Source organism: Lissotriton helveticus, chromosome 3_1 (genome assembly GCF_964261635.1).
Source record: "Lissotriton helveticus chromosome 3_1, aLisHel1.1, whole genome shotgun sequence".
Taxonomy (NCBI): domain Eukaryota; kingdom Metazoa; phylum Chordata; class Amphibia; order Caudata; family Salamandridae; genus Lissotriton; species Lissotriton helveticus.
Window position 1 is genome coordinate 1251119277 of NC_136061.1, and position 14148 is coordinate 1251133424.

The following is a 14148-nucleotide window of genomic DNA, read 5'->3' on the forward strand; positions in this document are numbered from 1 at the left end:
AGAAGTACAGTCCTGCGTGTGATTTTAGCCCCACGGCTGCCCCTCTGCACCAGAACGACCCCCCCCCCATTGCGTGCTGTAGTGTCAGCTGGGTATTGATTAACCTGTCGATAATGATCGCCTTTTGGGGCCGACAGGACAGCTGCCAGGGCCCCGGGGAGCAATAAAACGAGATACCCAAATTGTGTCTCCCTCTCCCCTCCTGTGGTCATTAAAGGGTGTCAGTGGTCAAGCCCCCTCCTCAGCCGTGTAACCAGAGGGAGGGGTGTCGCCAGATTTACGCTGGCACTCAGCAGGTCGTGGGGTATTTTTACTCGCCCAGTAAATCAGTAACTCAGAACACAACCACACACACACAACCACACCCACAACCACACACACACACACACAACTACACACACACTCACTCACAACTACATGCACACTACACACAACTCCACTACACACAACCACACACACACAACTACACCAACCACACACCCACAACCACACACCCACAACCACACACACACAACCACACACACGCAACCACACACACGCAACCACACACACGCAACCACACACACGCAACCACACACACACAACCACACACACAACCACACACACACACAACTACATACACACACAACTACACACACACAACTACACACACACACAACTACACACACACACAACTACACACACACCCAACTACACACACACACAACTACACACACACACAACTACACACACACACACAACTACACACACACACACAACTACACACACACAACTACACACACACAACTACACACTCACAACTACACACACACAACTACACACACACAACTACACACACACACAACTACACACACACACAACTACACACACACACAACTACACAATTATAGACTTTTGTTGCAGTTGGTGTTGTAATATTTAGCAATGCCAAAAACTCAAACTTAATTATCCCGAGACCTATTGCATTGTAAATGCTTGTTATAAGAATTGTCTTCAGCACTGTCTTGGTCTTGTTCCAGGAGATCTCTTTGCTTACCTTTTGTCCAAAAGGATATTTGGGCCCACTATGGGCCTTATAACGATGCCGGTCAGACGACTGTCCGACCGACATCGTTTCAGGAGTGGAACAGCAGTCGGCGGGTCCGCTCCCGATAATATGATGTAAGCGCCAGTATGGCGCTTGAAAACATAGCCTTTACCATTGTGGCTTGTGCTGCAGCCCGGAAAAGGGCATAGCACAAGCTTCAATGGTAAAGGCTATATTTCTAAACATCTATGCACCTTGTGCTAGGCACCCTGTGCATAGATGTTTTGGGGCCACATGTGTCCCCCCAGGCCACGCGGTGGAGGCCTAAGGAGAACGGGGGTCCTGCTAGGAGCCCCCTATGTCACTTTCCGATAGCCTTTCCATGTCGTAAAGGCCAAAATGGAAAGGCTGTCTGAAAGGGACATCCTAATCCATGAGGCAGTGCCTCCATTGTAGGGATTAGGCCTCCGACCGACACCCCGCCGGTTGGTCCCTCCGATGACATCGCTCTGACCGCCGGCATTGCAGTGCTTAATTTGAGCCGGTGGTTTATGGTGCTCGGCACTTCATTGTTAGAACTGGGACTTATAATAGTCTGCTACATGGTGACGCTGTTGATTTCATTTAGAGATGAGCAGAGCCAACAGTTGTTTATTTGTGTGATATACATTAAAAATGACTAATACATGTCACCCAAGCCATTCATATAGCTTTGGAGGCCTGAATTAGACAGAACTCTCACACTTGTAGGAATGTGATGGTCAGTAGTTGCATTGGTAGTCATTGGCAGTGCTGGCAGGGGCAAGAGGTTGGGAAAGTTGCTGTGGCCTCCTGGCGAGGTCTCTGGTACTTATTTGTTTACAAATTAAGCACTGCTGCATTGTATTTCGGTGGTAGGCCCTAAGTGTCGATGCCTGCTGAGGAACTTTGATCCAAGATGATAGGTTACTGCGTAGCTGACAAAATCCTCCATGCTGTAGGGCACTGACCTGCTGTCCAGAAACTTGCGCTAAGGAGCTTGAGTAGGGGACCTGAAAAAAGCAAGGGAGGGTTCCTTAGAGAGACTGCTACTCAAAAGAACCAGAGATAGCTTCTCGGGGGTGAACTCCAGAAAATAGCCAACAAGAGTAGCTTGGAAACACTGCTAAATGGACTTGGTGTGTGGAACTGGCTTTAAAGGACTCTTGCAATTGTATGGTGGATTTTTTTTTTAACTTGAGTGGACGTTTGAACTTACTCTATAAAATTACAATCTTCTAACCACAGAGACACTCTCCATCAATTAGATATTCGAGCCAAGCCCAGCCAGCTGAACTCACATCATGTAGAAGCAATTAAAAGTCTAAGATATCTGCACAGCTTTGCGTCAAGCCTATATTTTTTTAGCTGCCTGCCCCCTGATTCAACCCCCAAACTAGACCCTGTGTAGTTTTAATCAATGATTAAGCCTACCTTGTCAGAGCTTTACCACATCCAATCAACTTTGTTCTAGCGATTCCGTTGGTGTGGTATGCCTCTGTTCTTCAATTACTCATCAAGCAAACTGTCCCTTTCGCCTCTTTCAGGCAGAGTTCTGAGGATGTGTTGTGCGTCTCTGAACCAGCTTCTCACACTGTTTCGATAGGCCGGGTAGCATAGTTTGACTGGAGGATTTGAATGTAATCTCTACTTGAAACTGAACTCTTGGTTGATTTGGGTGCTGGCACAGAAAAGTCCTCTGCATGGTAATGGATGTGCACCCCTGCCTGGAATGCCCAAGTGTACTGATGTCTGGCTCCCTAATGCTGATTTTTGTTGTCATAGATGAACACGGATCGAGTGTGCGCCATGCATAGGCCTGTCTCACGTACTGTGGTCTTGTTGGACAGGGAGAGGTGCCCAAACTCAACCCTCATAGTGGTGGAAGGCAGCTGCCTACATCAGGAATCAAGCAGCATCAGCATGGTGGTGGCAGCATACCATTTAGTGATCAAGAGAAGTGAAGAGGTCATTTGAACCTGTATCACTGGAATGAGGTATACAGGTTAATTCGCTTTTTAAAGTTTCACTGCTGTGTGCTAAACTCACCCTTGGCCTACATCAGGGAGGTGTGATGTGCTGAGAGTGCATGAGTGCTGGATCTATATGTGCCTTATAGGGCACACTACAAGGATAGTGCAGTACTAAGCAGTGTATGCATGGTGTATGCATGGGCTGGTTGTATCTGTGCCTGTGAATGGTACAGTACCTGAAGAATGTAGTGCTGTACAGTGCATGCAGGATACATACATGTGCAGGTTGTATGTGTGCCTTTGAGTGCTGCAATACATAAAGGATACAGTGCTGGGCAGTGCACGTATATTGAATGCAAGTGCCGGATGTACATGTGCCTCTGAAGGGCACAGTACATGGAGGATACTGTTCTGTGAAGTGTGTGCAAACTGTATACATGCACTGGGTGTATGTGTGCCTGTGAATGGTACAAACACATGGAGGGCCCTTGGTTCGATTTTGGGAGACCCAGTCCTGCGTGGTGAAACATAGAGTAGAGGTATAGAGATCCCTCTTAATCAGATTTGTAGATTGCTGAATTTCTGTAAGGTGCGTGGGACACACACTGGGGAGGGGAGGACCAGCCTTCCCTGTACACTTCAAATGGTGCGCTTTGGTACAGTGAGAGGTCACAAGGAAGGGGCCTGGGCACATTTCAGGGAGGAGATGGAGCTGATAAGATAAATATAAAGAGCAGGGCTGGGAGCCCTGGGATAAACTGTTGCTGCACATATCACTGTGGCTGACATCCAGGTGTGAAATCTAGTCACTCCTTTTAACCAGTGCGGTGGTACTATCAGCTTCGGAGACACCCCAGCTGTGACAGGGTGGAACACAAACATAAATTTACAAAGACTCAAACCTTAAATCACATTTAGTGTCTGGAAATAGACTATAAGAAGGGGAGGTTGAGACCCCCAAAATTGTCATCTGCCAAGCAGCCAGAAGGGCTGTGTGAGCAGGGAAAGTTCTGCAAGACTTCTGCCTGTGACCAGGACTGGGGGCCAAGGTCTGCTAGTCTCCCTGCTGGGTGAAGGCACATCACTAAGGGAATCCAAGAACACCTGCCCTGTAGCCAGGAGCACCAGAGCCGTTCTGCTTGGCAAGACCAGTGTGCCCTATGAGTAAGAGGAGAGCGTTGGAGGGAGCGAAGTCCAGTATGGGGCCCTGTTGATGGAACTCCCTGTGTGGGGTCTGATGCACCAATCAGGTTGTTGCCCCTGTGCAGGGCTGGGTCAGCACCCATGATGTGCCTGGAGAGGGCCACTGTGAAGACAGCCGTGTGAAAGACTGCCATGCAGTACGGCTGGAACCTTGTGCTGTAGCCATGCGGCGACCCTGTATGCCAGGCGGGGCCGCTATGGTAAAGGCTGCCATGCAGTAAGAGCTGAAGCCTTGTATGGTAGCAGTGCAGCCACCCCATACGCCCAGAGGGGCCGCCTTGGTAAAAGACTGCCAGGCGATAAGGGCCTTGTGCATCAGTGGTGCGGTGACCCCGTATGGCAGGAGGGGCCATCGTTGATAACTTTGCAATGTTGCCCAAGCCACAGCCTGTGGACAGTGAGTGGTGGTGACTCTGTGTCGGAGGAGGTCACTGGAAGCACCATGGACTGTGACTGAGGATAACTGAGGATGAGCACCGTCACCTAATTATGGGACCGAGAACAGGATTTTCGAAGCCCATGGATGGGGGACACTGCAGTATTCCGAATGCTTCCCTCCTGCCAGAGTGGGTAAGACTTATTTTGGGCCCAACAGCCTCAGGGGAACTTGCTGCTATATTGAGTGTGTGTGCAATGGAACACTATAAACAGAGTTGCACTGGACTCTTGAGACTCAGACTACTTGTGGAGCATACTGTGGGTGTTACTAATAGTAAATGGGAAAAAAACACAATCGCTAATGCGAGGGGTGAGTGGGACAGGGAATTTCCAGAGAGACGTTTGAGCTCCAACCTCCTTTGAAGACTGTGTAATTGTTTGTGAGTATTGTATTCTTCCTCTGTGGGGGCCTTTTTTGTAAAAATGGGTGTTTGGCTGGACAATGATTTATTGCTTCTGCTGCATGCATTTTGAATTGTGAGCCTGTGATCACTCCCCTGTATCCACTTCTCACCCCTCCCGAAGGAGCCCTGAACTGCTTACCACGCATGCCACTGACAGTCAAGTGCAGAAGGCGTACTAGGCCCAGTTGCTCAGGATCCATAATAGACTGGGCCCTGGGATATCAGGAGTAAAAGTCCTCAATCCCACGGTTGGCCCAGTAACCCCTGCTTGCCCCATGGCCCTCTGAAATGGTTTCTGACAATGGGCTATCATAGGCCCATTTTATTTTTGATTAATGTCGATACTTGTACAATTTCCCTTTTATGTCATGTTTCTCTTTTTTCCTAGAGCTTGACTTGACGTGTCTGATTAAATATGTATACAACACATATAATATATAAATACGTTTGTTTTGACCTTTAAGTGATTTATAGTTTAACTGTTTTGACTTTAGGCCACCTTTTGTACCCCTATACGTACTCTTTATTTGAATAAGCCCTTTCTTGTTGAGCTAAATATTGGAACAAAAATATGGTTAACTCTGGGCCAAATGGTTTGGGCCATATCTGAAATCACTCGCAGGTCTGTGATAGTTCTACCTCTCGGCACCTCCATTGTTCAAGGTTCTAATTGGTCGGAACCCCAAGTGAGAGTGCTAGAAATGTTAATTTTTTTCAATTTTTGATTCCTATGGTTATTGAGACTCAGGAAAATACTTGTTTTGGTGCGTGATCAGGGCTACCGCTATTCATTAGCTACATTGCGACAAACAACTCTTCTTAAATTGAAGCAATATTTGAATGATCCACACATACCTGTCCAATTGAAACTCTATGTACAATGGGTAGAGATACCTGAAAACAGTGTCTGGCCCCCCACCCCACTCCCTGCTAGCAGAAACTCCTACTGGCTTGTCATCCACTTTCGCCGTCTTATTAATGATGCCAGAAAACACTCTAACATCCATTCAGTAAATGTGAAGTTAATTATATTGTCACTTACTCAATCTTCAGACATCATATTCTGACATTTCCACTAAAGCCTTGAAGTGCACTTCAAAATGCTCCCATCTTTATGAGCCTGTCTTCAGTAATTTTGGTCACATGAGCTCGTGAATTTTCTCCCTTCAAATCAAATCAATGGCCTAGGCCATCACTGGTAGCTTGGTAGACACAGTGGTGGCCGGCATGACTCGCAGGTGGCCGGGTAGGCACGGGGGTTACGGGCGCAGGGAGGTTGCGCAAGGATGCGCAAAACAACGTTTTTTTAAAAATTAACTTACCTTCTTGCCGGGTCCCGCATCCCTGCCCCATGCCTCAGGAATCAGGCAGCACAGCCAGGCCCCACTGACCAATCATAACGCCACAATGCAGCGTTTTGATTGGTTGGCACCCAGGCTCCTGACCAGTCACAATGCTGCAATGCAGCGTTGTGATTGTTTTTAAGCGTCCTGGTTTGACGCTCAACCAGGGAATGGGGGCCTGGGCATGTTCTCCAAGGAGGCTGTAATGCAGCCTGCATGGAGAACGAGGAAAGTGCGCATGACTGGTTTGGGCGGTCCGAGAGGGCCGCCCAAACAGTCATTGCGCACTTAGGAGTGGGTAAACCACTCCTCCCCTGCCCTGTTCCAAGAGCAGAGCAGCCCCACCCACCCGCCCACCTGTAAAGCAGCACAAACATAAAATGATAATATTTATGTATAATGTTGTGTCTTATTTGTATTGTGTGTTTGTAATGGTCTTGTTTTATGATGTACTTTCATGATCTATAGTGATCGAAATAAAGTTCTTTGATTGATTGAAAATGATACTAACTGAAAGTTATCATTTTATATTTTCTCTTCTCGCACTGCTTGAAAGCAGTGGGGTGATGCTCCTCCGCCATATTGGAGGAGCCGCTACTGGGTGGACAGACCACTAAACTGGTTGTGTGGCAGGTACCCCACCTCCACCAACCCCACAGCATTCTGCCCGCACAATTGAGATTTCCCTTCAGGTTTGGTGAGGCATTTTCACCCAAGGTGTGCACGCGGACATGGCAGTGGCCCAGTGGCAGATGGACTGCTGGTTAAGGATCCCCACTCTAGAGACAGCGTTGACCCCACTGTCTGAAACCTGGAGGAACAATGTCTCTAAATAAAGCAGCCTGTGTGCGAGTCTGACAAAGTGCAACATTCCCTGGTTTTACCACTCCACCAGACTCTAAGGGCCACACCCCTGCCACACCTTCCGGAACGGTGTAGTTGGGATTTTTTTTTAACAATGCAGGTATTGCTTCTAGTATATTTTGCTGCCTTGTCCATTTGAAAACGTATATTTTGTTTGTGGTATTCCAAAAATATATTTTATGCAGATATGTGGGTAACCACTTCCGTTTCACTTACCCGGAGTACACAACTGAGTAAATAAATATAGACTAGACTGAAAGTTGGCAACCTGTGCACAAATAAAGCATGTTTAATTTTGGGAGTTTCTGTTTCTTCTGAGTTCCCGGTAATTGTGCTAGCAAACACTAAATAATGCACCAGTGGGATGCCTTCCAAACCTTTGCTCTTGTGGTGTCATACTGTGCACCCTCCGTTGTTGCTGAAACATGCCCTACAGAGAGATATTGCCGAGAAAAGCACACACCTCCCTCTTCATTAAAAGGTTTTTCTGACTGCATATTAAGAGGTGAACATTAAACCGTAATTAGTATGATTATCTATGGTTTCAGGAGTTTTTGCAGATTATGTAAAAATGAGGTTTTATAGTCTTAGGCCAACGTTGGGCGCTAGAGGCAACCTGGTACCCTCCGCCCAGGGCTGTGCTGGCCATAGCGGGCACCAGGTGTTTCCCCGGTGGGCCAGGGTGGGGGCCGGTTTTGTGTCCCTGTGGGGCCTTTTTTGTTACCGGGGACCGGCAATGGCGGCCCCCTGTAACAAAATCGGCTGAAACCGGCCATAGCAAACAGCTCAGCCGCACCCCCCCTTCCCCAAAGGGAGGTCAGCCGAGCAATTTGCCTGGGCTGGTTTCGGTGCCAGTCCGGCCCTGCCTCTGCCTCCCTCCCCCCACATATAAATGTAACCCAGACATTCTCCCTTGTATTGCATTCCTGTAGCCCACTAGTTCTACATTGTATCCCCTTTCTCCCCTTCCTGGAGCCCACTACTTTTACCTTGTGTCGCCTTCCTATAGACTACTAGTTCTACCTTGTCTTGTCCAACTGTAGCCAATCAGTGCTCCCTTGTCTCGCATTCCTGTAGAATACTAGCTGTAATTTGTTTTGCCTGTTTGTAACCAGTTCTACCTTGTCTCCCCTTCCTGTAGCCCACTAGTTTTACCTTGTATCGCCTTCCGGAAGTCTACTAGTTCTACCTTGTCTTGTCCAACTTTAGCCAATCAGTGCTCCCTTGTCCTGTAGAATACTAGCTGTAATTTGTTTTGCCTTTCTGTAACCAGTAGATCTACCATGTCCCCCCTTCCTGTAGCCCACTAGTTCTACCTTGTCTCGTCAACCTGTAGTCCACCTGTTTGCCTTTGTATCGCCTTCCTGTAGAATACTAGTTCTAATTCGAAGTAGCGGCTGGCAGGGAATGGGGATGGAGAGGCAGGGGGTGGTGGTAGGGAACAAAATACAAAAAAAGAATACCATTTACCTCTTCGTCCGGCCGAGTCTCTCCTCCGTGAGTCCCAGAACCAGGAAGCACACATGCTCCCCTAAGCCAATCACAACGCTGCAATGCAGCGTTGGGATTGGTCTGAGCGCCGTGGTTAGGCCGAAGTGGGGCCCCTGAGCTAACCCCGATTCTGTTATGTAAAAACACAAGTAATATCTGTCCTTGTGGTCCTGGTCTAAGAGCGGATGTACTTCGCAGCAATGATTTCCAAGTTGGGTGAAAACGACAAGGGAACGAAATCATTGCTGTGATTTACATCCACTCTTAGATCAGGACGGCAAGGATAGATATTACTTGCATTTTCATGTCACAGAATCATTGATAAATGATATTATTGTTTTGGGGTTCTCGTTTTGAATCAGAATCTTGACACCTTGAATTGGCTGAATACCTCCTGTTATCACATTTGACCTGAAGAGTTCCATTGTTATGAACGAAACGTGTTGGCTGTCTTCACTGCATATATGTGATGCTTTTCAAAGAAAAGAAAAGACAAGAATTACATTCCTATTTGGGTTATTGTTGTGGTGCACCTCTACGCTTCACTTTGACATTTATAACCTGTTTCGGTTTATGCACCTTAGCGGCAGGCCCTTGTATTGTGTGCACACTAACCCCGGGCCACGACTCCGCTCCGCCAGTGGAGTGTGCGGAGATTTGCCTACTCGAGTATAGGGCAAATTCCTACTCTGCAGCGGAGCGGAGTTGGCCAGCCCCCGCCTCCACCCCGCCTATTAAAAAATTAATAATACTTTATTAAAACCCCCAAAATAAACACTTACCTGCCGGCGTCCCCAGGCTGCCCTCTTCCTTGCCGTCTCCGACTTGAGTTGATCAGCTTGCGAAAACTGTGCATGTGCAGTTTTTGCAAGACGATTGACCCACGTAGGAGATGGCGAGGAAGAGGAGGATGGCAGCCCGGGGACACCGGCAGTACAGGTAAGTGTTTATTTTTGGGATTTTAATAAAGTATTATTAATTTTTTAATAGGCGCGGTGGTGGCGGAGCAGAGTTCCACTGAGTTTGTTCCCAACTCCGTGGACCTCCGAGTAGTCCCGCCCCGCCAGCTCTGCCTGGGCTTAGTGCACACATTGGTATACACTTATGCTGACCTACATGCTTGGAACACAGGTCAGGTGCAGTCCATAAGGTCCGCTGCTTACGCTTTAGTGTTACCGGTATGCCCTTCATGCTGTCCCCCCACCACCCTCAACCGGCAGTCCTGCAGACACTTTCCACCTGAGAACGGGCTGAAACTGGCTGTTTTTTTTTTCATTGTAAAAAAAAAATGCCGGGTGAAGCATTTGGTAAATGCGTGTCTGACAAAAGTATTCCCCATTCCAGTGGAAATTCGCAATGGCTGGACTTTGCTGTGTAGATGCTGACCAGTAACTTCAGTTCTGGTATCTCCACAGCAAGGTCCTATTACCTGCTAAAGATGCCCTGCGTGCAGTGCTGCTTTGTAGACAAACAAAGGCCAAATACTTTGGTATAACATGGATGTACAGAACTGATCAACACATATATTAAAAAGGCACTTATAGGTGTGACATTTGTTATGCTAGTTATGCATTGCGGCGGTGATCGGAGTAAGGGTGATGCCGCGAGCGTTGTAGGGTGGGTGGAAAGGTGACTAGATACTCGTGGGTGAGGGAGCGCTGCAGCCGGAGGGAGAATAACCGGTTGTGGTGGAAGGCACATGACCGTGACTGAAGGGAAGGGCATAGGAAGGGAGAGTGTAGAGGGGTGGGGTGCTCTGGAAACACACGAGCGGGACTAGGGAGCGTGGTCAGGAGAAACGCGAGCCCTCGGCCAGAGGGCATGGCTGGGAGAGGCGCGGGCGCGTGGGTAGAAGTGATGCAGGATTGCCTGGGGGAGGGGGGGGGGGGGGGTGAGCACTTGGTTAGAGGAGAGAGCTGGGAGAAAGAGGGGTGTCCACAGCTGAGAAGGGTGTGGGAGCTCAGTTATGGAGCGTAGCTGGGAAGGTGCTTGTCTGTACTAAAGAATAGAATCAATCGATGATAAACATGAGCGCCAATAGTTTGTGTAAATATGAGGAGTAAAGCATCATCCATTTCAGGAGAGTTGGTATGTCCGAGAAGCTTGGTTGCCTCCCACAGGGAGTTTTACTAGCAGGTATCCCTTTGCAGTAGGTGCATTAACCGATGGAGCTATCCCACAGCGGGAGAATGTACTCGTTACTGGGCGCATCTGGGAGCCCAGCTTCCCAGACAGACAGTTAGCAGCATTCTCAAACAAGTGCGTTAACCGACTGAACTATCCCACTGCAGTATAGTTTACTCGCCTCTCCTGTCCCGGGATCTCTAGAGAACTCTGCAGCAGGTGCACTACCCCCTGGGCTATCATTCACCATTGGAATGTCTTAATCATTGGTAATCATGGGTGCGGAACTTCCATGTCCCCAGAACCACAACAGTCTACCTGCACTCGGCAGCAGCTGCATCAGTGGCCAGTTTACAGACCCCCGTACCCCAGGCATCAATGCATTTCAAATGCATTTGTTGTATGTACATTAACCCACTAATCTATCAACGCCATGGATAGCTCCTAGACCTAGCTTTCACCCTAAGCATTAAGTTTCGCACGCCCCCGTGTTGTTCAGCAGCTCTCTGAGCATCATGCCCCTGCCAGAGTGCAGTACTGTGCAGCAGGTGCACGCACCCTATGAGCTACCCCCGTGTTGTTCAGCAGCTCTCTGAGCATCATGCCCCTGCCAGAGTGCAGTACTGTGCAGCAGGTGTATGAACCCCATGAGCTGCCCCCGTGTTGTTCAGCAGCTCTCTTAACATCATGCCCCTGCCAGAGTGCAGTACTGTGCAGCAGGTGCACGAACCCCATGAGCTGCCATGTCCCCTTACCAGTCCTCAGACACCACACCCCAAGCGTTTCCAAGTTTCGCAAGTGCGTGACGCTGCAGTAAAAGTCCCGAGCCGGGCATCTGCTGCCCTCGTGTGCAGGTGCAGCACACCTCGCGCTCGCGGCCTCCCCGAGGCTTGAGGGAACTATCCAGCGTGTCCTCCTCCCCTCAGGGCCGCTCCGGGAGCCCCGGACGCCTGAGGCCCTCTGCAGAGAGGGCACGAACCCTCCTGAGGCGCCCTCGTCATCGGCCGGCTCCCGGTTCCCGCGCTTCGAGCGTAAACATGTTTCTGTTCCTGGGGTGCGCTGCCGCGCGACGCGCAGGGCAGTCCCCGGGCCGAGGCTCGCGCCACCGGCTCCTCGGAGAGCGCGTGAACCCTCGGCGCCATTGGGCAGCCCCAGGCCCCGCCCCCGGGGCTCACCCGCTCCCCGGGCCCCGAGCGCGCGCCGAGGGCTGAAGGATTCCCTTGTCCGCGCGCGTGCAGCCGGCGGCCGCCTGACAACAGGAAGCCGTGTGTAGAGTGAATGGAAAAAGTGGGTGGCACAGGCTGCACAACTTCCCCTGACATCACTGCCCAAATAAGGAGCAGTGAACTCAAACTTCTCTCTCTCTCCCTCGCTCTCCTGCAGCCGCCGAGCGCTCCCCGCCACCTCCGAGGCCGACATGAAGCGCGCCGGGCTGCGGAGCGGGGCCGCCGGGCGCCGCGTCTCTGCAGGTGAGTCGGGCCGCCCTCCGGGCACCCCGGGAGCGGGCGGGGCCGGCCGGCGCCTCGGCCGGCCGGCGGGGCTGGGGAGGAGCCCGTCATGTGGTGTCAGGGATGCAGAGTCAAGTGTGTGTCAGTCATGCAACCATTCACATGTCAGGCTTACGGGGACCACGTGTCAGGGCTGCAGAGGCAGTCGGTCACGTGTCAGGTGTGGAGAGTGTCATACATTGTCAGCTACGGGCCAAGTGTGTCGTCAGACACGTGCCATGCATGCAGAATCCGTCATGGACCGGGCTCGCAGTCTGGCAAGCAGGGAAAGTCACACACGAGCTAAGTAGAGGCATCTGATTGCCAGGCATACCTGTCCTCCACGTATCAGGCATGTACAGTCCTTCGTATGTCTGGTATGGTGTGAGTCACGTGATGCATACAGCCAGTAGCATGCCTGACATGCAGAAACAACCACGAGTCATGCATGCATGGGGTCAGTCACATTCAGGCAGGTAGTCAGCCTTGTCTAAAGTATGCAGCCGCCAGCCAGCTACATGAGAGTTGCCGAGTCAGTTACGTCATGCTTGCAGTCAACAACATGTAAGGAATGCGGAATCAACCCTGTGTTAGGTGTGTAGAGTTAATAATCTAGCACACGTGAATAGTGAACCGTGTGTCAGGCTTTCTGTGTTCAGACATGCAATTAACCACATTACACCACATTCACACAGATTAAATCACCTGCAGACATGCAAAGTCAAACCCAAGTATCACATAGGCTAGGGCAGATGGCAGCAGCCAGATAAATACATGCCTATCATACGGTGGCCATCAGAGGCCAGCCGTGTAGTCAGTCTCGTGTCAGACATATCAAGGCAATCTCAAACTCACAGTTAGTCATATGTCAGGTGCGCAGAGCTGGGCACAAGTGATCGGATTTCTTGGCATGTCATTGTCCATGCACGGCTAGTGTGAACCGGGCGAAATAGTCACATGGCAAACGGGGGGTTCCCAGCATACATATGGGTTTGAGAGAGCGTGAAAGATAGGGCAGAATCGGACGTGTGTCAGACGTTCAAAGCCAGTCTTATCAAACACAAGTGGCAGTGACGTGCGAAGTGTGTAATTTTCCGACAAGGCATTGAATTTGGAAGTCTGCTGAGGTGGACAGGGTCAGTCACATGCAAGGCAGCTTTTCGTAAAAGTCATTGCCTCTGGACTTGAAGGCTGAGGAAGAGTCAGGCACATTGCCTGGTACGCGGTGGCAGTGACACGCCATCACGGGTGCCAAGGCCATTGTCTCTGAAAGGCGGGCTGGGAGAGGGGCATTAGTATGTCTGCAGTTAGTAAGAGGGGTCTCCAGGGGATTCCCCGGGATCCCGTTTCTGCCTGCCCAGCTCGGGGTGTCAGCGGCGTTTGGCAGACGCTTCCTGTGGCAGTGGCCGCTGCCAGGGCAGAGGGTTGTACGCGCTGCTCCGGGTGACAGCGTCTGGCCCTCTCGCCTGCTCCCTGGCGAGGTCACTGTGTGGTGAGTAATGCGTGTGCACTCACGGGGTTTTCTGTCTGACTCTTGGCCAGCCAGCCCTGTGATTAAACTTACAGCTGCCCTGGGGCTAGTTATTAATTGGGAAGATCTGGGCTCGTGCGTGTCCCAGTGATTGTTGTGGAGTCCTGGGTGGCATTAAAAAGCCAATGATTGCACTGGATAGTCCTGGCTGGTACTCTCGAGGCTGGGTGCCACGCAGTAGTATGGGGGTGGTACTAAAGAAACTGGTTGGCACTGAATAGCCTTGAGTAGTGCGCTAGCACTCG

At 50.3% G+C, this 14148-nt stretch overlaps 1 protein-coding gene across 1 annotated transcript in view; it reads left to right on the plus strand.

Moving 5' to 3' along the window:
- Positions 1-12161: 12161 nt before the first annotated feature.
- Positions 12162-14148, plus strand: part of HIVEP3 (HIVEP zinc finger 3) — a 370547-nt gene continuing 368560 nt past the window's right edge. The window contains exon 1 of the mRNA XM_078681902.1: positions 12162-12354. The gene's annotated coding sequence lies outside the window, so the exon portion shown is untranslated. The remainder of the gene's footprint in view (positions 12355-14148) is intronic.